A 19,252-nucleotide genomic window follows, 5' to 3' on the forward strand; every position below is an offset into this window, starting at 1 on the left:
TTCCACAATGCCTATGAGAGAACTTTCTCCCTAAAACTTAGCTGCTGCTGGTTGTGGGAGTTCTGCACATCACGTACTTATAAGATCAAACCTGATGTCTACTTTCAAAGTAATTTATTTTTAGTAGGGTACAATGTAAAGAAACTGACTTCAGTTTTAGTTCTGTGTAGGACCAACTAAGAGAAGATATAAATGAAAAGTGGCAAGACACTCAACAGAATCATTGAATGCTTTGAAAACTGTTAGGTATCTAGGTTGCAGTCATATTAGTTTAGAGGAAAATTGTTGTTATAAACCAACAGTATTTAACTTTACCTCAGTATACCTTTTTAAAAAGGAAAATGGGTTGATGGCTATGCAGACAGATAAGGTTGACAGAAAATTGAGATAAATGTTATTTATTTGCTGTTTCTCTATTAGTTTGATCATATTTTTGATAATGTTAACTGTAGTGGCCTTTATAGCTTTTGACTGAGAGGATATTATAACAGAAATGTTTTACATTGGACTGTATGTTTGTGTATTTTTAATGCACCCAGCTGGAGATCTAGCACCCCTGGTACAAAGTGCCTGCTCTTCTCCAGGGCCAGCAGGGTGGAGTTGCAGAACACGTGGGTATCATGGGCACTGCTCACCCAGCCAGCGCTCACATTGGTGAAGGTGCTGCGGTGGTTGATGATGGCCTGCAGCATGGCAGAGCAAAAGCCTAACTAGCTGTAGTGGGAGCGGTCGCCATGGAGCCAGGCAGGTGACAAGGATATGGGTTCCATCCAGGGCCCTAATACACTGTGGGAAGCCCAGGACCCTGCCACCACCTCCATGGGGTCATGCACCAGGAGCACAGTATGACCCAGTGATCACAGAGCCAGGGTCTGGACCTCCCTCCTTTTGGGATCTGCCATTGGAGCCTGCCCTAGCAGCAGGGAGCTCCTGGGGGCAGGGAGTAATCTCTCAGCTCCTGCTCTAATTGTGGAACTGAGGCTGGGAGCTCCCTGCTGCCATGGCACGGGGGTATTCTCTAAGCCCAGGCTCCATCATTGGAGCCTGTCCCGGCAGCAGGGAGCTCCTGGGGACAGGGAGCAATCTCCTACTCCCTGGTGCCCAGCTGCCTGAGAGCAAATTTGCTCCCGGCCAATCGTCTGCATGTGCCTTACTGCACAGTAACTACTCTACAGTTAATTTTCTACCTGCATTTGCTACTGCAGGTAGCAAATTAACCATGGCATAGACCAGTTTACTGCACAGTAAGCATATGCACATGTAGACGGTGATGGTTACTGTGCCGTAAATTGGTCTACTGTGCAGTAATGCATCTTATGTAGACCCACCCTCTGTGTTGTAACCAGTGATGCTAGCAATTCAACCAAAAATGTGGCAGTATTTTCTTAGTTTGGTACTAAACTCATGCAGCAATAATACAATTAAATTTCACTGGATTGCAGGAGGATACCATCATTCTTTTGAAAGGCAAAGCTAAGTTCCTGACCACTTGTGATCTTCCAAATTTCATGTAACCTTTATGGTAGGGAAGGAATGTCTGTCCCTATACCCTGGCTGTATTTCAGCTTTGCCCACATAATATTCTTTTGTAGTTTATGTAACAATAAGCTGCTTAAGAAAATATATTTTGACATGGCATTATCTATAGAAGATGGGGCTGAAATCTCTATTAAAATATATTGGCTCTGCCATGTGTAGCTCCTCAGGGCAAATTCATTTAAGCAGACTTAATGGTAGCTGGATAAGATAGTTTTCTCTACTTGACCTGAATGTAATATTGCTCTGTGCTATTTAAAGGTTGTCTTCTTCCTCTCAGAGGTTGTTGCATTTTAGAGAGATGGGCAGAATGGTCCCCACTCCATTTAACAAGGTGAAATTCAATGTGAATTAAAAGTCATACATCTCAGAAGAAATTTGCACAGCTACAAGATGGGGAAAGATGCACTGAATCATAGAAATATCTGATGCAAAAAGCAAACTGAATATGAACTTCACTATGTCACATCTTTGCAAAAATGACAGTGGAATGCTTGGAAATCAGGATGGAGGCACATGTAAAATTAGGGAGGTAGAAATAACTTTCTACATAGTCCTACTGCAGTCACTGCTGGTCTATTACATTCATTTCCAGTATCCACATTTTTAAAAGGATATACAAAGAAATGGAATAAAAATTATGTAATCATTGTCAAATAAGACATATGTGGAGGCTGAGGAAACTACTCTAATATCAGGGTGACCATAGTCATTTGAGGGAAATCTGGGGCAGTAGGGTGCCATGAGGTGCCCCCTAGCCCTAGGACTCCGAGGAGTGGGACTGGGCACAACAGCAAGGTGCGCGCGCGCGCACGCACACACACACACACACACACACACGCGCGCACGTGCGCGCACACACACGCACACCCCCACCCCCACATGGCAAGGCTGAGCAGAACAGCATGGCACACACAGGCATATACACACTGCCCAAACCCTGTAGCTGCCAGGAGTGGGAATGGACAGAACAGCATGGTGTGTGTGTGTGTGTGTGCGCACACACACACACACAGCCCTAACACTGCAGCTCCCAGGAGTGGGGTTGGGCACGACAGTGCATCGTGCACACAGACACACACACACACACACACACACACACCTCTGACCCTGCAGCTCTGAGGAGTGGGGCCAGGCAGGACAGCACAGTGTACAAATACATGCACACACACACCCAACTCAGCAATTCCCAGGATGGGGCCAGGCAGGACACTGCAGCGCGCATGGGCACGCACACACACAACCCCGTGGTTCCTCCCCCACACTCCAAATCTACTGAACAAGAGACTCTACTCACAGCCCAGTGGAGTCTAGACTAGAGAGCAGCCCATTGGCTGGGCTTCCTGGAGAAAATTGAAGCAAAAATCCTGGATTGGCATGAACCCATCGGCACGTGCCTGGTTTCTGAATCAGGAGCTAGGCATATGCCAGCGGATTTGCACAATCTAAGACTTCTGCCTCAGTTTTCTCCAATGGTCAGGACGCTGAGACAGCCTGTGAAATCCAAGACATATGGCCAGCCTACCTGATATAGTCTAGAAAAGACTTGAGGAGACTAAAGGATTATAAAAAGGTGAAATGACAGAAGATTAGTAGTCATTTTCTAAAGATGGTAGGACAAGCAGTAGTGTGAAGCTAAGGAATGAAAAGTTTCGGTGATTTATTACAAATGCACTCTAAGAATATTTGAGCAGTAGAATGGCCTAGTAAGAGGAATGTTTGCACTATATTAGTGTAGACATTCAATAATACATTAGGAAAAGGCATTAATTGGAGTGCATTTGTGATCCATTACTCACTGATATGTATGACAGAGCTTCAATTTACTGCATTAGGTGTTGGATCAGACCCATTATCTCACAGAATTCATGGTGTCAGAGTATGTAAACCACCATTTTTGCTGCTAGATTTGTATCTTTAGTCTGTGATTATGCAAAATATGTACACTCGTATTATAATTTTTTTCCATATCCTGATCCTGAGGTGTAGGACCCTGATTCGGGGCATTGCTTAGCTGTCCAGCGAGTCCCATAGAAGTTCAGTACATTTATTAAGTACATCTGTAAACTGGGCCTACATTTGTTTTTATTTTCAAGTTCCATCTTTATTATATTGATATCTAGTAAGCTATCTTTTTAAAAATGCCCCATTCCCACTAGCCTCAATGTGTGATGTTCCTGTGTTTAAAATGTAATAAAGACACTCCTTTCATATTTTAACATATTTGTTTAAACTTAGTCAAAGTACTTACTGCAACTAGTCTGTAACACCACATATTTTTAAATGCCTTCTCATGCAAACATAAATCTATAAGAAATATTAATCGTGAAACCCAGAACCACATGAAGATCCTGCTTTTAGGGAACTCATTAAACTCATTAGGTGACATTTCTAAGTGGTTTTAAGATCCAGCATCACATTAAGTACTTAGCAATACTCTGGTATGAATTTAGTGAAGGTATGGACAACATTTGATGTAGCTGAATCCAAAAGACAAGGTTTCAGCCCTTTTGACCAACTATAAATCGTAAAAAAGATGAGGGGAAGCTATAAATACATTTTGTTGTTGGGTTAATATTATTCAAACTAATCTGTAATTCAAGATGTAATGAATTGTCAGATTGCCAGCTGTCAAGCAGACATACTGTTTTTTTCTAGGTTAAATGGCTAATTCTTAATGAGTAAGTGAGAAACCAGTAGTGCTGGCCACTGCTGCTGTTGGATCTTCCCAAATCCCTGAGAACTATAAGAGATCACCACATTGTGTAACACTAACAAAAAGAATATTGTAATTGGGCAGTATGTTTCTTTAAGAGGGACCAGGCAGCCGTGTTGAGAGAGCCCAGCTGCAGCACATTTGGAGAGGGGGTATCCTTCTAGGACCTATAAAAAGCTCCCAACAGAGGATGCAGGGACAAGAAACCAAGTGGTAAGTTTAACTGCTTGCTGCCAGAAGGATCCAGGCTGCTATGCTGGAAACCAGAGCCAAATGGCTCCTCCTCAAGTGCCTGGGATGAGGCAGAAGGGTGCTGTTTCGTTTGTGATTGCTTACCTTTAACTTAACTTATTTGTGGGACTGGTTGAGGAGCTGCTCAGGGGGCAAAGCTAGCCTGCAAAAGCCAGCAATCTAGATAACCTGTGTGTCTAAATGTGTTGCCTAAACACTCAAGAAGGTTGAAACTAATTAGCTTAGGCTCTCTCTTCCATGAGATTTTTTTTTTTTTTTTTTTTTTTTTACCTGTAGGTAAACAGTGCCCATGAATTGTCATGAGGTAAAAGCAGTGTGACAGTGAAACATGTTAGTTTAATAAGAGGTAAACCAGGCAAGGATGGCCCCAGATGGAAGTCTTGTGCTGAATTTCTCTATTTACCTTCAGTGCCTGCTCTTCACTGGATTTTTAACTCAGGATACCTCATAATATTAAGTTACTCTGAAATAAAACAGAATACACCACTTTTAATACAGGTAATACGGTCTTGGTTAATTTGTCTTTTTGTCTGAATGTCTGCATTTAGACAACTGTTTGTACTTACAATCTGGTCTTCCTATGAGATTCTGTTTTTGCACGTCCAGCAGCAGCGACCAGCACTGCTTTTGCCATTTATTTGTTACAATTTGTATGAACATCCTAGAAAACATAGTACCTATGTTTTGCAACAGGTGATCTGACAATACGTTAGGTGTATGCTTACAAGTTCATTCCAGTAATCTTTTCTTATCATGACAGCTAATGGCAGTCCAGCACCAAAATACATTTTCAGTTTCCAGTACAGGCAAAAGTTGTTAAGGTACAGCTCATTACATCCACATGAGATGCATATTATGGAGTTGCCTAATTAGCTCCACAGTAAAGTCTCAGCATCTACATGTGCAGCCTATTTTTGGCCACAGTAAACAAACACTACTGTAGGTTAGTACTTCTAAACACAAGTACTATCCTGTGGCTTCATTATTTAGTGCACCGCAATGTATGTATAGACACTGGTGAGGCTGGATGAAGCACAAGGGTGTTTCAATACAGGGGCTGCCTGCCAGTTAACTCCACAGTGGAGCACCCTCATGCCCCAGCCAGCCCCTCCGCAGCGTGTTTAGCTGAGGTGGAACATCCTTGGGCTGGCAAACTGATCCCCTGTACCCCTTGTCAGCCAGGGCTACTCCGACCCAGCTCAACATGCTGTTGTCTTGAGCTCACATGTAAACGCGGCATCTGGCAGCAATAAACTCCGGTATGAACTGTGCCAGAGTTGATTCATTCTCATTAGTTTCACATGTAGATGTACCCTGTGTGGATATTTTTTGATCTGGTCTATATTAAAAAGTTTTTTTGGCATAGCTATATTATACTAGGAGGTACGAATTTATACAGATCTAGCCAACATAGCACCGAGAGGGCTCTGTTGGTTTAGTTAATGCCATTTGGCATGATGGTATATCTACCCTGGAAGAAAGAACACTTCACTGTATCTCCAGAAAGGGGTTGCACCAATTTAGCTAAGCTGGCATAACTTTAACAGCAGCCCATTTATAATCTAGACAAGTGCTTATTGAGAAGGAAAGTAGTTCTAAGACCACTTCACTTCTGAATGAAATTATACACATAGGGGTTTAATGCATTTTAACTTCACACTTCTAGTTAAATCACCATAACTTTTCAGAGTGTCTCTTTGTAGATAAATCTTTTAGCAAAAGGTGAGCAAAATCTCTAACTGAAGATCAACTGTCACTTCCATCCATTAGTGGAGTTTCACCAACCTGTTATTACCTCAGTGTTTGGAGTTTAAATTAATGTAAGCCATGGACAGGGATTACATATGCATTGAGATATATGATCTTTCACCACCCTAAAAAAATAGAGTGCACTGACACATCAGTCCATATTGTATCAGCACTGATAAAAGGAAAATTTACATTATCAGCAATCAGCTTTTTTTTGGCTGATGTATCTGATAATGTCCCAGCATGCACATGGCTGGGAATGCAGCCCAGCAGCCTGGAGAGGAGCATCCAGCTGGCAAGTCTGTGGGTGGGGAACAGGTGTTGGGTTGGGGGCAGATCAAGGCCCTCATGGTAAGGGAGGGGGTGGGAGTGGGGCTGGGGCATTAGCAGATGCTAACTGGCTGGGGTGGGGTATGGGATGGAGGTATGAGTGGCTCATCTGGGGTCACAGAAAGGGGGGGCAGCTCCTGCCACTTCATGCATGGGGGAGGCATGGGATCTGTGCACAGGCTGAGGGTGGGCTGTTGCTGCAGGCTGGAGCCAGGGCTGATGCCAGGCTCTTCCCAATGCAGGGGGCTGGGTGATGGCAGCACTGGGAGTGAGGGCTACAGAGTGGCTACAGCCACCCCAAAATTCCGTCTTCCCAGCACTGCCACCACTGTCCACCCTGAGTGCAGCCCTAGCCCAGCCCCACACTGGGACAAGCCCATCCCTGAGTACACAGTGGACAGCCTGCCCTCACCCCATACACAGATCAAGGGAGGCATATGCTCCCCATGCCTCCCCTGGGGTGCATGCAGCGGCGGAAGCCACTCCGCCTCCCTGCCTCCCCACCCATGTCCATGTTCCTTATGTGGCTGGACATAAGGAAGAATTTCTTTACTGTCCGAGCCCCCAAGGTCTGGAACAGCCTGCCACCGGAGGTGGTTCAAGCGCCTACATTGAACACCTTCAAGACGAAACTGGATGCTTATCTTGCTGGGATCCTATGACCCCAGCTGACTTCCTGCCCTTTGGGTAGGGGGCTGGACTCAATGATCTTCCGAGGTCCCTTCCAGCCCTAATGTCTATGAAATCTATGACAAGCTGCTTGCAGCTCTGTCCCGCACCCTGACCTGCCCAGGCTCTGCCCCTTCCCCATCCCCACTCCCTCACTCTCCGCAGGGTCCTCAATCGGCACCCCCATGTATGGCTGAAACAGCTGAAATGGCTAATCAGCCATTTATTGGCCCCAAAAAATCTTTATTGGTACAGCCTGGCAAAAAGTGAATGTATTAGTATTCAAGTGTTCTTTCTCATGGAAAAAAACCCCACAAAAATGTTAGCTTTTTCCAACAGCAACTTCTTGACAGTGTAACCATTTCCAGTGTCCTGTGTAATGCCTGTCCATGTCTTGTGCAAGGTGGCACAAGACATGGTCCTCCAGCATCCCATAAGGTTGTGTTCTTTGCTTCCCTGCCTTTTTCCCCCCCATCACTACAAAGAGTCTGTCACTGAACTATACTGTCCCAGGGAGGCAGAGCTAGGTTTACAATTTGCCACATGGTCGCACAGTCCAGCCTTTCCTTTCTTTGTGGACAAGATAAAATCCTTTCTGCCCAAGGAACAGGGCAGGAATCCACCCCTCAGACCTTCCTCCTGTGCAACCCCCCCCCCCCCCCCCCCCCCAACCTGTTCCTGTTTTTTCAGCATCTCTGGCATTTATGTATAAGCCAGGCACTGAGCTGGAATTCATGGATGGTTAAACCCACGTTTGTTTACTTCCACAAGCAGGTATTGGCTTTTACAAGTGACAAATCCAGTGGGGCAAAGGGAAAACTTTTGAGTGCCTCTCCTGAAGTGGAGTCAGTGGTGGAACTCTGCCCAGTGGTAGCACAGCTAGACGGTCTGTTTGTGCTTGGTGCAGAGACTGCTGTAATTTCTGAAGGCCATGGCTAGAGCAAAGGGCAGTCCCTGCAGACCCCTCTTCTCATGTGAAGCCAGTGTCAGAACCTTCTCCCCACCTCTCACAGGATGACAAGGTAGATGAATCACACTGCCAGCATCTGCTAGATAACCAGAAACACTTCTCTTACTGTGGACTTGCCTATGACAAACCACTTGACAAACCAGAGATCACATGGCCAGGACCTTCGTTGTGCCTGCAGACACTGTATATGGTGCACACATGAGCAGAATGGGCTCTTGGAAGAAGCGGTGGCAGACTTTGATTGTGCTGGCAGGAGTACAACATACTCTGGAACTGCCACACAGGACTTAAAAAAATTCCAGGTCTTCTCTGCATTCTTTTCCCTGAAATCTTCCCAGTTGATTTCACAAGCTAGTTCCTTTAGTTTGTCAAAATGTATTCTTTGGAAATTAAAACATCTTAACTATAGGCATGATTTGTTTGTCCTTCCATTTGGTTTGAAGTCAATCAACTCTTGACTAAGGTTCTTTTCCATGGTGCCCTGATAACTTTCCAAAACCAAGTTTAAAATATTATCTTCTGGATCAGGAGGCACTGGGCACACAAGCAGCAGGGATCCAGTAGCATAAGTGGGGTGGGGGCAGTGACTGGACCAGTAGCCCTGGGCACTGCCTTTGTGAGGAGGTGGGCACAACAGCAGTCATTGCCACAGAAGTGGCTGATTGCATCACCACAATAACCATAGCAGGAGCTGGCACTGCCCTGGGCACTGTACAGCTGCCCTGGGTGCAGAATGCACTGCTACACACACCTCTGCAGGGATCTGTTGGGGCTGGAAGTTTAACTGAATAGCATTTTGGCAGTGGAAACTGAGGGCAAGTGTATTGTGGCTCTGAACTCTCTGTGTGAGGTACGGGTGGAGGAAGAGTCCCTGACAAGTGTGGTTTTGCACTTGGCTCTGCTTGAAAATCTCTGGAGACGGGGGCCCCTACAAAGCTGCTGGGAGTGCCGGAAGTACCAGATCTTGCCATGCTCTGTGATGCTGCACATGACTGGGCACTTAAATAACTGTACACAGATTGATTACTTTGCTTTTGTGGCAGTGCAAATTCTCCAGAAATTCTTAGAACCTCAAATGAATGCCTGTCCATACCCCCAGCATACCTTAATTTAAGTACAGATCATTTCTAGACACTGCTAAAGTGACTGCTCACATTCTCCACAGTTCAGTATTATAATTGTTTGTGTTAAAATATTATTAGTTAACATGATATGTATTTTATTTTTCTACTACCTGTGCCCTGAGACGAAAATAAAGTTTCATTCTTAACTTCGCCCTCTTAATCTTATTCCGTTTCTTTTGCTGTATCAAAAACTCTTAATTTAAGCCATTTTAGTGGCATATTATGTGTATAGAAAATCAGCAGAAGCTACATTCTGTAGTTGGTAGCTTTTTTTAAACTGCTCATGGATGTAATTGACAAAGGAAATTACATTTGCAAGAATGAAATGTTTCTTACTAGAAACCTAAGGGGGGAAAAATAAATGAGCCTAAAAGAACGTTGCCCTCACCAAAGGTCAATAACCTAGTCACCCAAAGCTCAGAGAATAGAATGGATTACAGCTCTGTATAAAATAAGATGGAAACCTATGCTCAGAATAAAAACAGTGCACACTCAATAAGACACTGAAATGGCAATTTCTAATGATTTGGGATTTTGTTGTTTTTTCCTTAATTTAATAGGATTGTTTGCTTAATTGGTATCTGTTTCGATTTAAATAGTAGACGACCTTAATTGTGTTTGAAGAGAATTTATGGGTCTTGACACATGCAGTGAGGAATAACTCTGGAATAGTTTCCCTTGGAGGAGGGAAGACAAATCAAGGGATTTTGAGTGATAGAGCATTACTAAACCAACACATGCATCTTTGAAATAATTGTTGAAACTAGCAAGAAGTTTAGTCTTACTTTGTGGAGAAGGTCACAGTAGGAGCTTACTCTGCCACCATTAGCAACTGTTCAGTGATGTACAGGATATAACATTTTGTAGAAAATTAAAAAGGGGAAGGGAGATATAAAAACTAACATCGTATTTCCTTGATCGTTATTTATATGGCACAATCTGTTTTTTTTCCAGCTGTTTTTGTCAGCAGGATGGGTCTTGTCTTGGACCAGAGATATCCAGGGATTGGCATGTATACACATTGCCTTTATAATCAGGATTTAGTGAGCAGCTGATGTACAACCACCTTTCTGGTATTGATTCGATGATGTAGCCCTGGTATAACTGTTCAGATGCCCTTTGTGATGTCCTGTATTTATCCCGTAAACCTTTTTAGGATTAATCCCAGGACAACAGACATGGATGTTAAAAAGACTACACTTTGTCCCCAAATAAAACATTTTATCCTGGGACATGTTTGTAGCCTTGGAAATCAAGTAAATAGGGGTCTTATTAGTCTGTTAGACTAGGGAACTAGAGAGTAAAGTAACTGAGCTGATAGTGACTTCAGTTATTCAATGACAGTAGGCTTTTTATGTATGTATGAAAATGATCACTTCACCAGTTTATAAGAACTCTGTATATAAATCTGTTGCACTTCTACCTGAATAATCATGAATTATTTCTTTAGACACACTGAATGCAGGATTAGGCTAAGCCATAACTCCCACTGGTGAGCAGATTCTCATCTAGAGTAAATGGTTGTGGATCCATTGCTTACAATGGAATATTATGTCTGTTGTCAACACTTGAGAATTTGGAGACAGTTAATTTCATTATGCACCACAAAAACACATTTATGGAGATGGCATTGTAAAGTCATCCAGTACTATAGATAGTTAATTTTTTAGGTATGTACTCAACAGGATACTTATTTTGTCCCTGGATGTATAAATAAAGTAGTGTTCTGTGTTCTACCCAGTGATGAAAATATTAGGACTAATGAAATAGAAATGGGTATTGTTAGATGAAATCATACATATTGCATGCAGTCCTTGCATGCACCTTTAGTATATTTCTTGAAATAACTCTCAGAGGGTTTATCTATAATGGGCATCTTTAAATATGCTCCAGGGTAAGGGTGGGGCGCACTTTTAATTAGAGTGGCTCTTGGGAGCTGCTCTAATAATTAAAGCACCCTCAGTGTCTCATGTATTCAGCTCCCTGCACTTCAAAATTGCAGTGGCAGTGCTTTAACGAAAGCTCATTTGATAAGCTTTTGTTAAAGCACCCCCACCACCATTTTGAAGTGCAAGGACACTTGAATACACATGATGCTGAGACTGCTGGAGCGTGCTAGTTAGTATGCATTGGAGCAGGCATTGGGCACATGTGTAGGTGCCCAATGTGTATAACATATATAATATATCAGAGTAATCTTTGTGCACACCACAAATTAGAATTCCACCCAAGATGTACCATGGTACCCTGTTGTGTTAAATGAATGATTTGGCATTTTAGATCACAGTAAGAAATTCATCAACCCTCCACCACATTTGCTACCTCCAATCTGTCTTTTTGAGATGCTTCCTGCTCTACCTTTCTACTCTGAGTCCCTTCTGCCCCACTTAAGATACTGACAATATTATTTTGAGGCTTAAATTTCAATAGTTGCAGAGCAAGCAGCTAATGTAGAAAGATAAAAAGAATGGAAAAAGTGATTGGTCTCACAGTTTTATAAACACACTTGGCTTTTACTAACTTGGGGGGAGGGGTTGAGCTAAGTTGCCCAAGTCAGTCTTCCTAGACATTTAAAAATAAATATTTTAAAGCATTTTAAAACCTGTCTGGCTTCCTTAAATTCTTGAGTTCAGAACAATTACTACAGAATTCTGATTGCCTGGTAATGTACTTCAGAGTGATTTACAGGTATTAGAATAAAGAAGGCAAAGAGAGTGCTCTATGCTGGCATACACAATGCAAATCAGTGTGAATGTCTGAGGGCTGCCCAGAGTCAACATTTCTCTTCCTCTACTTTACCTGTTGAGAGGCAGGGGAGCAGGCTCCATCCTGGTAAAATGCAATGCTGGATATCTTGCTAGCTTGTCTGTTGCTTGTCTGAACAAAACTCTTCTGTGACCCCTACCAACATGCTTGAGGCTATATCCTTCAACACTGAGACAGATTGTAGAGGCTCATATATGCTTATCAGGTGGTTCCCTGCTACTCAGAAGCAGTGCTCCACTTAATGAAGCTGCTCCAAATAAGTGCCCTGCAGAAACAGGTACTTGATTTCATCCTCTGGCTCTTCTTCTTCCTGTAGATATATGGCTACACTCTCTGTAGTCAAGAAGCCCCAGATTCATTGAGCTTCACAGCTGCCAGTATACCATATATACACACGCATTTGAAAATGGAGATTTAAAGGTAGGAGAGAAACCTTGGGAATTTTATATCCAAAGCCCACATCCCAGAATCTTTGTAGGTTTGGGCAATCATAATGCAATGTACTATGAGGAACTCATAGGATAGTCAAAAAGCCCGAGGCTGAATTGATTCCATTTGAAAGAAGTCCATTCCCATGTGGAGGAAAGGTAGCAGAAGGGCTGGGAAGCCCTTTTGGCTTAATAGGGATATCATGGTCCTCTTGAAAAAGAAGAAAGAGGCATAAAAACAATGGAAGCTTGAGACAGTCCCCAAGGAGGACTATACAACAGTGGCCCACACTTGTAGGGAGAAGATTAGGAAGGCTAAGATGGCGACTGAATTTAAACTAGCAACAGAAATAAAGGACTATAAGAAGTCCTTCTTTAGGTATGTAGGGAACAGGAGGAAAAAATGGAAGCATGGGGCCATTGCTTAACAACTCAGAACAGCTGGTTATCAACACTCAGGAGAAAACTGAACTCCCGAATGACTACTTTGCTTCGGTATTTCACCGGACTAAGGAGAAAATCATGCCAGATAGGGTACATAATTGACATGGTGGGAATGACTGCCTTCCTACTGTTGACGTTGAGCTGGTGCTTAATCAGTTAGAAAAGTTAGACATTTATAAGTCAGCAGGACTGGATGAACTTCATCCGAGAATGCTGAAGGAGCTGGCCAAGGTCATCATGGGACCTCTGGTGAAACTCTTCCAAAACTCATGGCACTTGGGGAGAAGTCCCTGAAGACTGGAAGAGGGCCAATGCTGTGCCCATCTTCAAGAAGGGAAGGAGAGTGGACCTGGGCAACTATAGGCCAACTAGCCTATCCTCTATCCCAGGGAAAATCCTGGAAAAATTCATCAAAGGGTCTATGTATGATAGGCATGCAGAAGATAGGATTCTGAATGACAGCCAGCATGGCTTCCTTGTGGGCAGGTCTTGTCTTACCAATCTCATCTACTTCTACAACCAGCTAACTTGCCATCTGGATAAGAGAGGAGGTCGGCATTGTGTACCAAGACTTCTAAAATGCCTTTGATCTAGTATCCCATGATATTCTCACAAGAAAATTGTAGGATTGTGGGCTTAGCTGCATGACAGTTAGGTGGGTAGGAAGCTGGCTGCGGGATAGGGCCCAGAGAGTTCTAATGAACGGATCTGTGTCATCCTGGTGACAAAGTGGCCAGCGGTGTTCCTCAGGGGTCCATGCTTAGTCCAGTGCCTTTCAAGATCTTTATCAATGATTTGGATGTGGGAGTGAAGAGCTCACTGGCCAAGATCATGGACGACACCAAGTTATGGGGGAGTATGATCATGCTTGAAGATAGGTTGTAGATACAGGCAGACCTACACAAGCTGGCAAGTTGGGCAGTTTGGAACCAGATGAAGTTCAACATTGAGAAGTGTAAAGTGCTCCATCTGGGGACGAATAATCCCTAACATATTTACAGGCTTAGTGGTACCAAGCTGACTAGCACCAGGACTGAAAGGGACCTAGGGGTAATAATAGACTGTAGTATGAATATGAGCCATCAGTGTGGTGCTGTAGCCAGCAGGGCAAACAATACTCTGGCATGCATCAAGCAATGCATCTCAAGCAAAACCAGGGAAATGATTCTTCCACTTTACTCAGCCTTGGTGAAACTGCAGTTGGAGTACTGTGTCCAGTTCTGGGCACTGCACTTCAACAAGGATGTGGAAAAGCTTGAGAGGGTTCAGAAAAGAGCTACCCATATGATCAGAGACTTGCAAGGCAAGGCAAGGCATACAAGGAAAGGCTGAGGGACTTGGCTCTCTTTAGCCTAAAAAACATAAGGCTGAGAGGGGACTTGGTAACAGGTTACCACTACATCAGGGGAGTACATCAAGGGCTCGGTGAACAACTGTTTGCCAGGACACCCTTGGGAAAAACCAGGAGTAATGGCCACAGACTCCTGGAAAACCATTTCAGGCTTAACACTAGGAAAATCTTCTTCACAGTTAGGGTGTCCAGACTGTGGAATAAACTCCCTCCAGAGGTGGTGCAGTCACCCACCCTGGAAATCTTCAAGAGGAGATTGGACAGTTACTTTGCTTGGGTCACTTGACCCCAGTTGTCTTTCCTGCCTTTTGCAGGTGGGCTGAACCTGATGATCTTGTGAGGTCCTTTCTAGCCCCTTACAATCTATGAATCTATGATTCAATCTTCACGGGTTAGTCTAAGTTACGTAGATTGTACCAATAAACAAGTAAACAGACATTCACTTTTGATTATGGAAATGCAACCACATGGCTGCAGTAGGCCAGGCCAGAATCCAGGGGGGTGCTAGAGCATGCCTTCCTCCTCAGCTGGAGCAAAAAGCTTGAGTCAAGGCTAGCCCACCCACAGGAAAGTAGGGGTTTGGGGGTGAGGTGCAAAGTATCTTGGGATGCTTGTGAACTGTGAGCTAACTTGAATCTGGAGGGGATCTGGGACAGGCGTTTAATAAACTGATTTAACCTAAATCAGTTAAGCCTGATACTACATTCATTCAGGTTTATCTTAAACTAGTTTGAGCCATTTTGAAAGTAGTTTATGTGCACTGAACTTATTGTGTGATACAGATGTGAAATGTTTTCTGCTCACTTATTACACTTATGTGTAATTTTTCTCCCTAGCTGTAGAAATGAATGGTGGGCAATCAGATGGGGTATCTAACTAGAAAACTACTCTGCTAATTTGGATGCACATAGAGCTTTGTGGATGTAATAATTAAGCAAAGGACCTTGAACCAACACAGCTCTGTACTTGCTTTAGCTTGATATAGTTAATTTAAAGAATTAATAGCAAATATCCTAATCTAAAGCATAACTTCTACATGTAATCAAGCCCTAAATGAAATATAGGAATATTTTATAAAGCAGACACTGTTCTTTGAGAGTAATAATTGCACTGGGGAGGGGGAAACTCATTTCACTTTGTCTCATTTTGCTTGTAATTTCATTTATATGCATATATGCCAATATACCGATGCTTCCTGTTTCTGGCACCCCTTAAAATGCAGCAAAAAGAGGTCGAGTGATACAGACCAGGTCAGAATGAGAGGAGTAGAACTCCTGCTTGCAGTCAGTCAAGATGGTAAGAAATTAAAAAAATAGTACTAAGGAAGAACTGATGGGGCACTCCAGTAGCCTTAGTTTGGGTAAGAAATGTCAGCTCTAGCCTCCTGAAATAAATTTAACGGGATAGGTAATTACCTACCAATTATAAATAATACATTTATTCACATTTGTTTATATTTTTTCTAGCAACATTTTGGTTTGTTTAGTATAATATATCTGCATGTGCCATTTAAAGGAAGGTTCTTTAGAGTTAGTGACACACTATGTAGCCTTATCACCCATTGTGTGTGTTGTATTAATATCTAAGGCCTTTTGATCTAGGATTTTCAGAGGACAGTACTGAATATGAGAACAAGGGAACTACATATATTTTTTTCATTAAGATAGATCTATAAATGGGGAGAAACACAAGTAGAAATGTGTCACTTTTTCTGTCCTTTCCCAGGCTTTCACAGAAACAAGCTGTTGAAAGTTAGCAGCAGAATTATGACTTATGCTTTAAGAAAATCATTCATTGTTTACTGTATATATATTCCTTCGTTCTTTTAATCTATTGAGATTTTTTTTCCCCTGCTAGCTAAGAACAAGTCTTAAGAATTCAACTGACACTAGGCTCCAGTGAAAAGCTGTGGAAAGAGGGTGGAAAAAAAAAGATTTCATAATTGGCTGGTGTTCCCATAGCTTTTTTAGTCATTTAATTGGTATAAAATTGCATCTCATTAGCTTTCTACAGGACGGAACAGGGTGTGTGCTGAATTCTAAATAGCTGCATTTTAATTTTTCAGCCTCTTGAGGACCTGATTCCAAGAATATTTAAGTTTTGGTGGATTTGAGCTATAGTATGAATAATGTTCAACATGTGCTCAGGCTTTTCCAGAGTTCAGGCACATGCTGATCTAAATTTTTTCAAATCCATTTAATTAAAATTGAAAAAAAATGGCTTAATCATTACTATTTTCTTCAACATTAGTTTAATAACAGTCATAATGATATTAATGTGTACATAAAAATTCTGAATGGATTTCCATTGGAATTCTATGTTACTTAACCACTCTGTGTTACCAAGTATTGCCAAGCTTTTCCTAAATTGTTCAAAATTATAGTGCCACATATGGCTGAGTTCATGTTTATTGGCAGAAAATGTAAAGGTTAGGATTCTTTGATGCCATAGTTTTGTATTTATTTTGAACAGAATATTTTTTTTTTTTCAGAGATTAACAGATTTGGAGTTTTCTGTTCATGGAAGTATTTAATAGGTGGACTCTGGACTAGCTGCAAAAATTGCCAGAGAAGCTGGATAAATATTTGGACAGTGAGCCCATGTGAATAGTACCTAAGCTAGCTAGTTCAAAGCTAACTCAGGTACATCTACATGAGCTGCAGTTGCACCAATTACTCCAGTAGTGGGTGACTTTATCTTTCTATGGAATACAGAGCAAAACCATCTGCTAGCATTAAATTGGCAAATCTCAGATTAATTGAGGGACCAGACCTCAGAGCTTTACATCTTCTTCATGTTTCTATGTCCGTGATAAACTAAATGTGTCCTGATGGTTGTCATAGCAAGGTTTGTACCGTAATGTGGGGTTGGCAAGCAGGGCACATGTCCTAGGGACTGCCTACAGGCAAGAATACCAGAAGGAGTCAGCGGGGGGGCATGCCTGACACTCCCATTTTCTGTTCAGCTTGCACTTGCTGGCTGAACATTGCAGCAGCACAGGCAATGTGTGCCATGGATTGCAAGGCGTTCTAGGAATCATAGTTTTATAGCAAAGCAATGGAATTCATTGCTGCTGTGGGGAAATTGATGCCATTCTTGGATGCTAAAATTAGCAATTTTTTGCCCTTCCAAAATGGACTTCAGAGGCAAAAAAAATGAGGTGAGAGTTCCACCAGCAGCAGTAGCAGATTCCACTGCCACTTTGGAGAACTTCAATTCCCAGAACACCTTGCACTTTGTGACGCACATTGCCCAATTGCCTGTGACACTTTAGCTGCTGCTCCTGCCTGCATGCTGCCTAATCAGGGAAGGGTGAAAGAGGATCTGCCCAGGCACATACTTTATCACATTATACCTCTGGGTTTCTGGCACTTTTGGGCTAATTTACCCTGTTCCACTATTTAGATAGTGCAAAAGAACAGAATTATGTTTGTAGCCAAACAACTAGATGCCAGGAGCATAACAGGGAAGGGTTAAATAGAGCACTTACCCTGGGCATTAACTATTGCACGGGTTCCAGAATACCCTGGGAATCTTTGCCATGTCAGAGGCAGCCTGACACTGTCCAGCCATAGGATCCAGGCAGGTGCAGCCCTGAAGCCAGCTGTGAATTTTGGGGGTAGAGGATGAATAGAATGAGCAGGATGGTGCCCCACCCCCTTGCCAGGGAGTTTTTGCCAAAGCAGGCACAGCCCTGGAGCAAATGGGGCATCAGGAGTGGCTCCCAGAGAGCCTGCACCCTTTGGCTGCTGCTGCCTAAGCCAATGCTGTGACAGCAGCTGCAGCAACTGCCTTCATTGTGCAGAGAGCCAGGGCAGGTAAGACTTCACTCCATATGCAGTGAAAATTAGAGCAGCAACAAGTAATGAAGCTTCAGGCAGTTACAGGACACACCATCCCACAAAACAGCGAGCTGCAACTGACTCCCTGACTACTTCTTTTGTCAACCTTTCTGACAGCTTTCACATGGCTATTTTTGTTGCTGATTAAGAAAAAGGGATGAGAAAGAAATGCAAGTTTCACTGGTCTCCACTATTTCACAGTGTGTGGATTTGTAAGGAATTACTAATATTTGCAAGTAGGTTCATGGGTGGATCTCAGATTTTGAAGAGGGAGGTGCAGATGGTTTGGTGTCTCATCACCAAAAAAAATTACAACATGACACAACACTTGTTTTTCTCTGGTTAAAATGAAGCTAGAAGCTTTACTAATAAGATAGGGGCCCAGAGCTATTTTATTCAATTCAGGTTTGAAGCAAAAACAAATATAACTTTATTGGAATGTGCATTGATTTGTTATATCATATATTATACTTAAAAAAACATAACAAACTAGACAAAATAATCAAAAGAGGTTGTTTCATTACTCTTGTAATAATAAAAATTAAATGTGCATCTGTTTTTTTCAGATTCATAAAACAAATCTATCCTTCTTACGGATCTTGACGGTACATTCAATGCTTCACTGAAATTTATTTCCACACCTGAATTCATATTCACCTATGTTAACATTTTCATACCTGAGTTAATGTTTTTAGCTAGAGTTAAAAACACTCCATTGGCCTGTAAAATAGGAGCTACATTATCAGGAACAGCTAACAGAGAGCAGAATTGCAGAAGAGAGGATAGATTGATTTGTGGAACATCAAGACCATTAAAAAGGAGAGTGTGTCATTAACATCAATAGAATGTGGTGTTCCAAAGAAATCAGGTAGATTACAATGAGCCATGAAGTCAGGTGACACTTTCACTTCTGCCTGATTAGAAATGCTGCTGCCACTGATGGGCAGTTGCTTTTAAACTTTGGGTGGATGAGGAATTAATGGCAGAGAGTGAGTGGGGATGCAACTGCAATACTGCCCCTTCTCCTCCTGCTCCCCCCCCCCCCCCCCCCAAACTTTTTTGTCTATAATTATTT

General features: G+C 42.6%; 1 long non-coding RNA gene across 2 annotated transcripts in view; it reads left to right on the plus strand.

Annotated features, from left to right (window-relative positions):
• The window catches only part of LOC112548208, a 316,083-nt gene that overhangs the window by 216,654 nt on the left and 80,177 nt on the right, over positions 1 to 19,252 (plus strand). The window lies entirely within an intron of this gene.

This window comes from Alligator sinensis, unplaced genomic scaffold (assembly GCF_000455745.1).
Source record: "Alligator sinensis unplaced genomic scaffold, ASM45574v1 scaffold654_1, whole genome shotgun sequence".
Lineage (NCBI taxonomy): Eukaryota > Metazoa > Chordata > Crocodylia > Alligatoridae > Alligator > Alligator sinensis.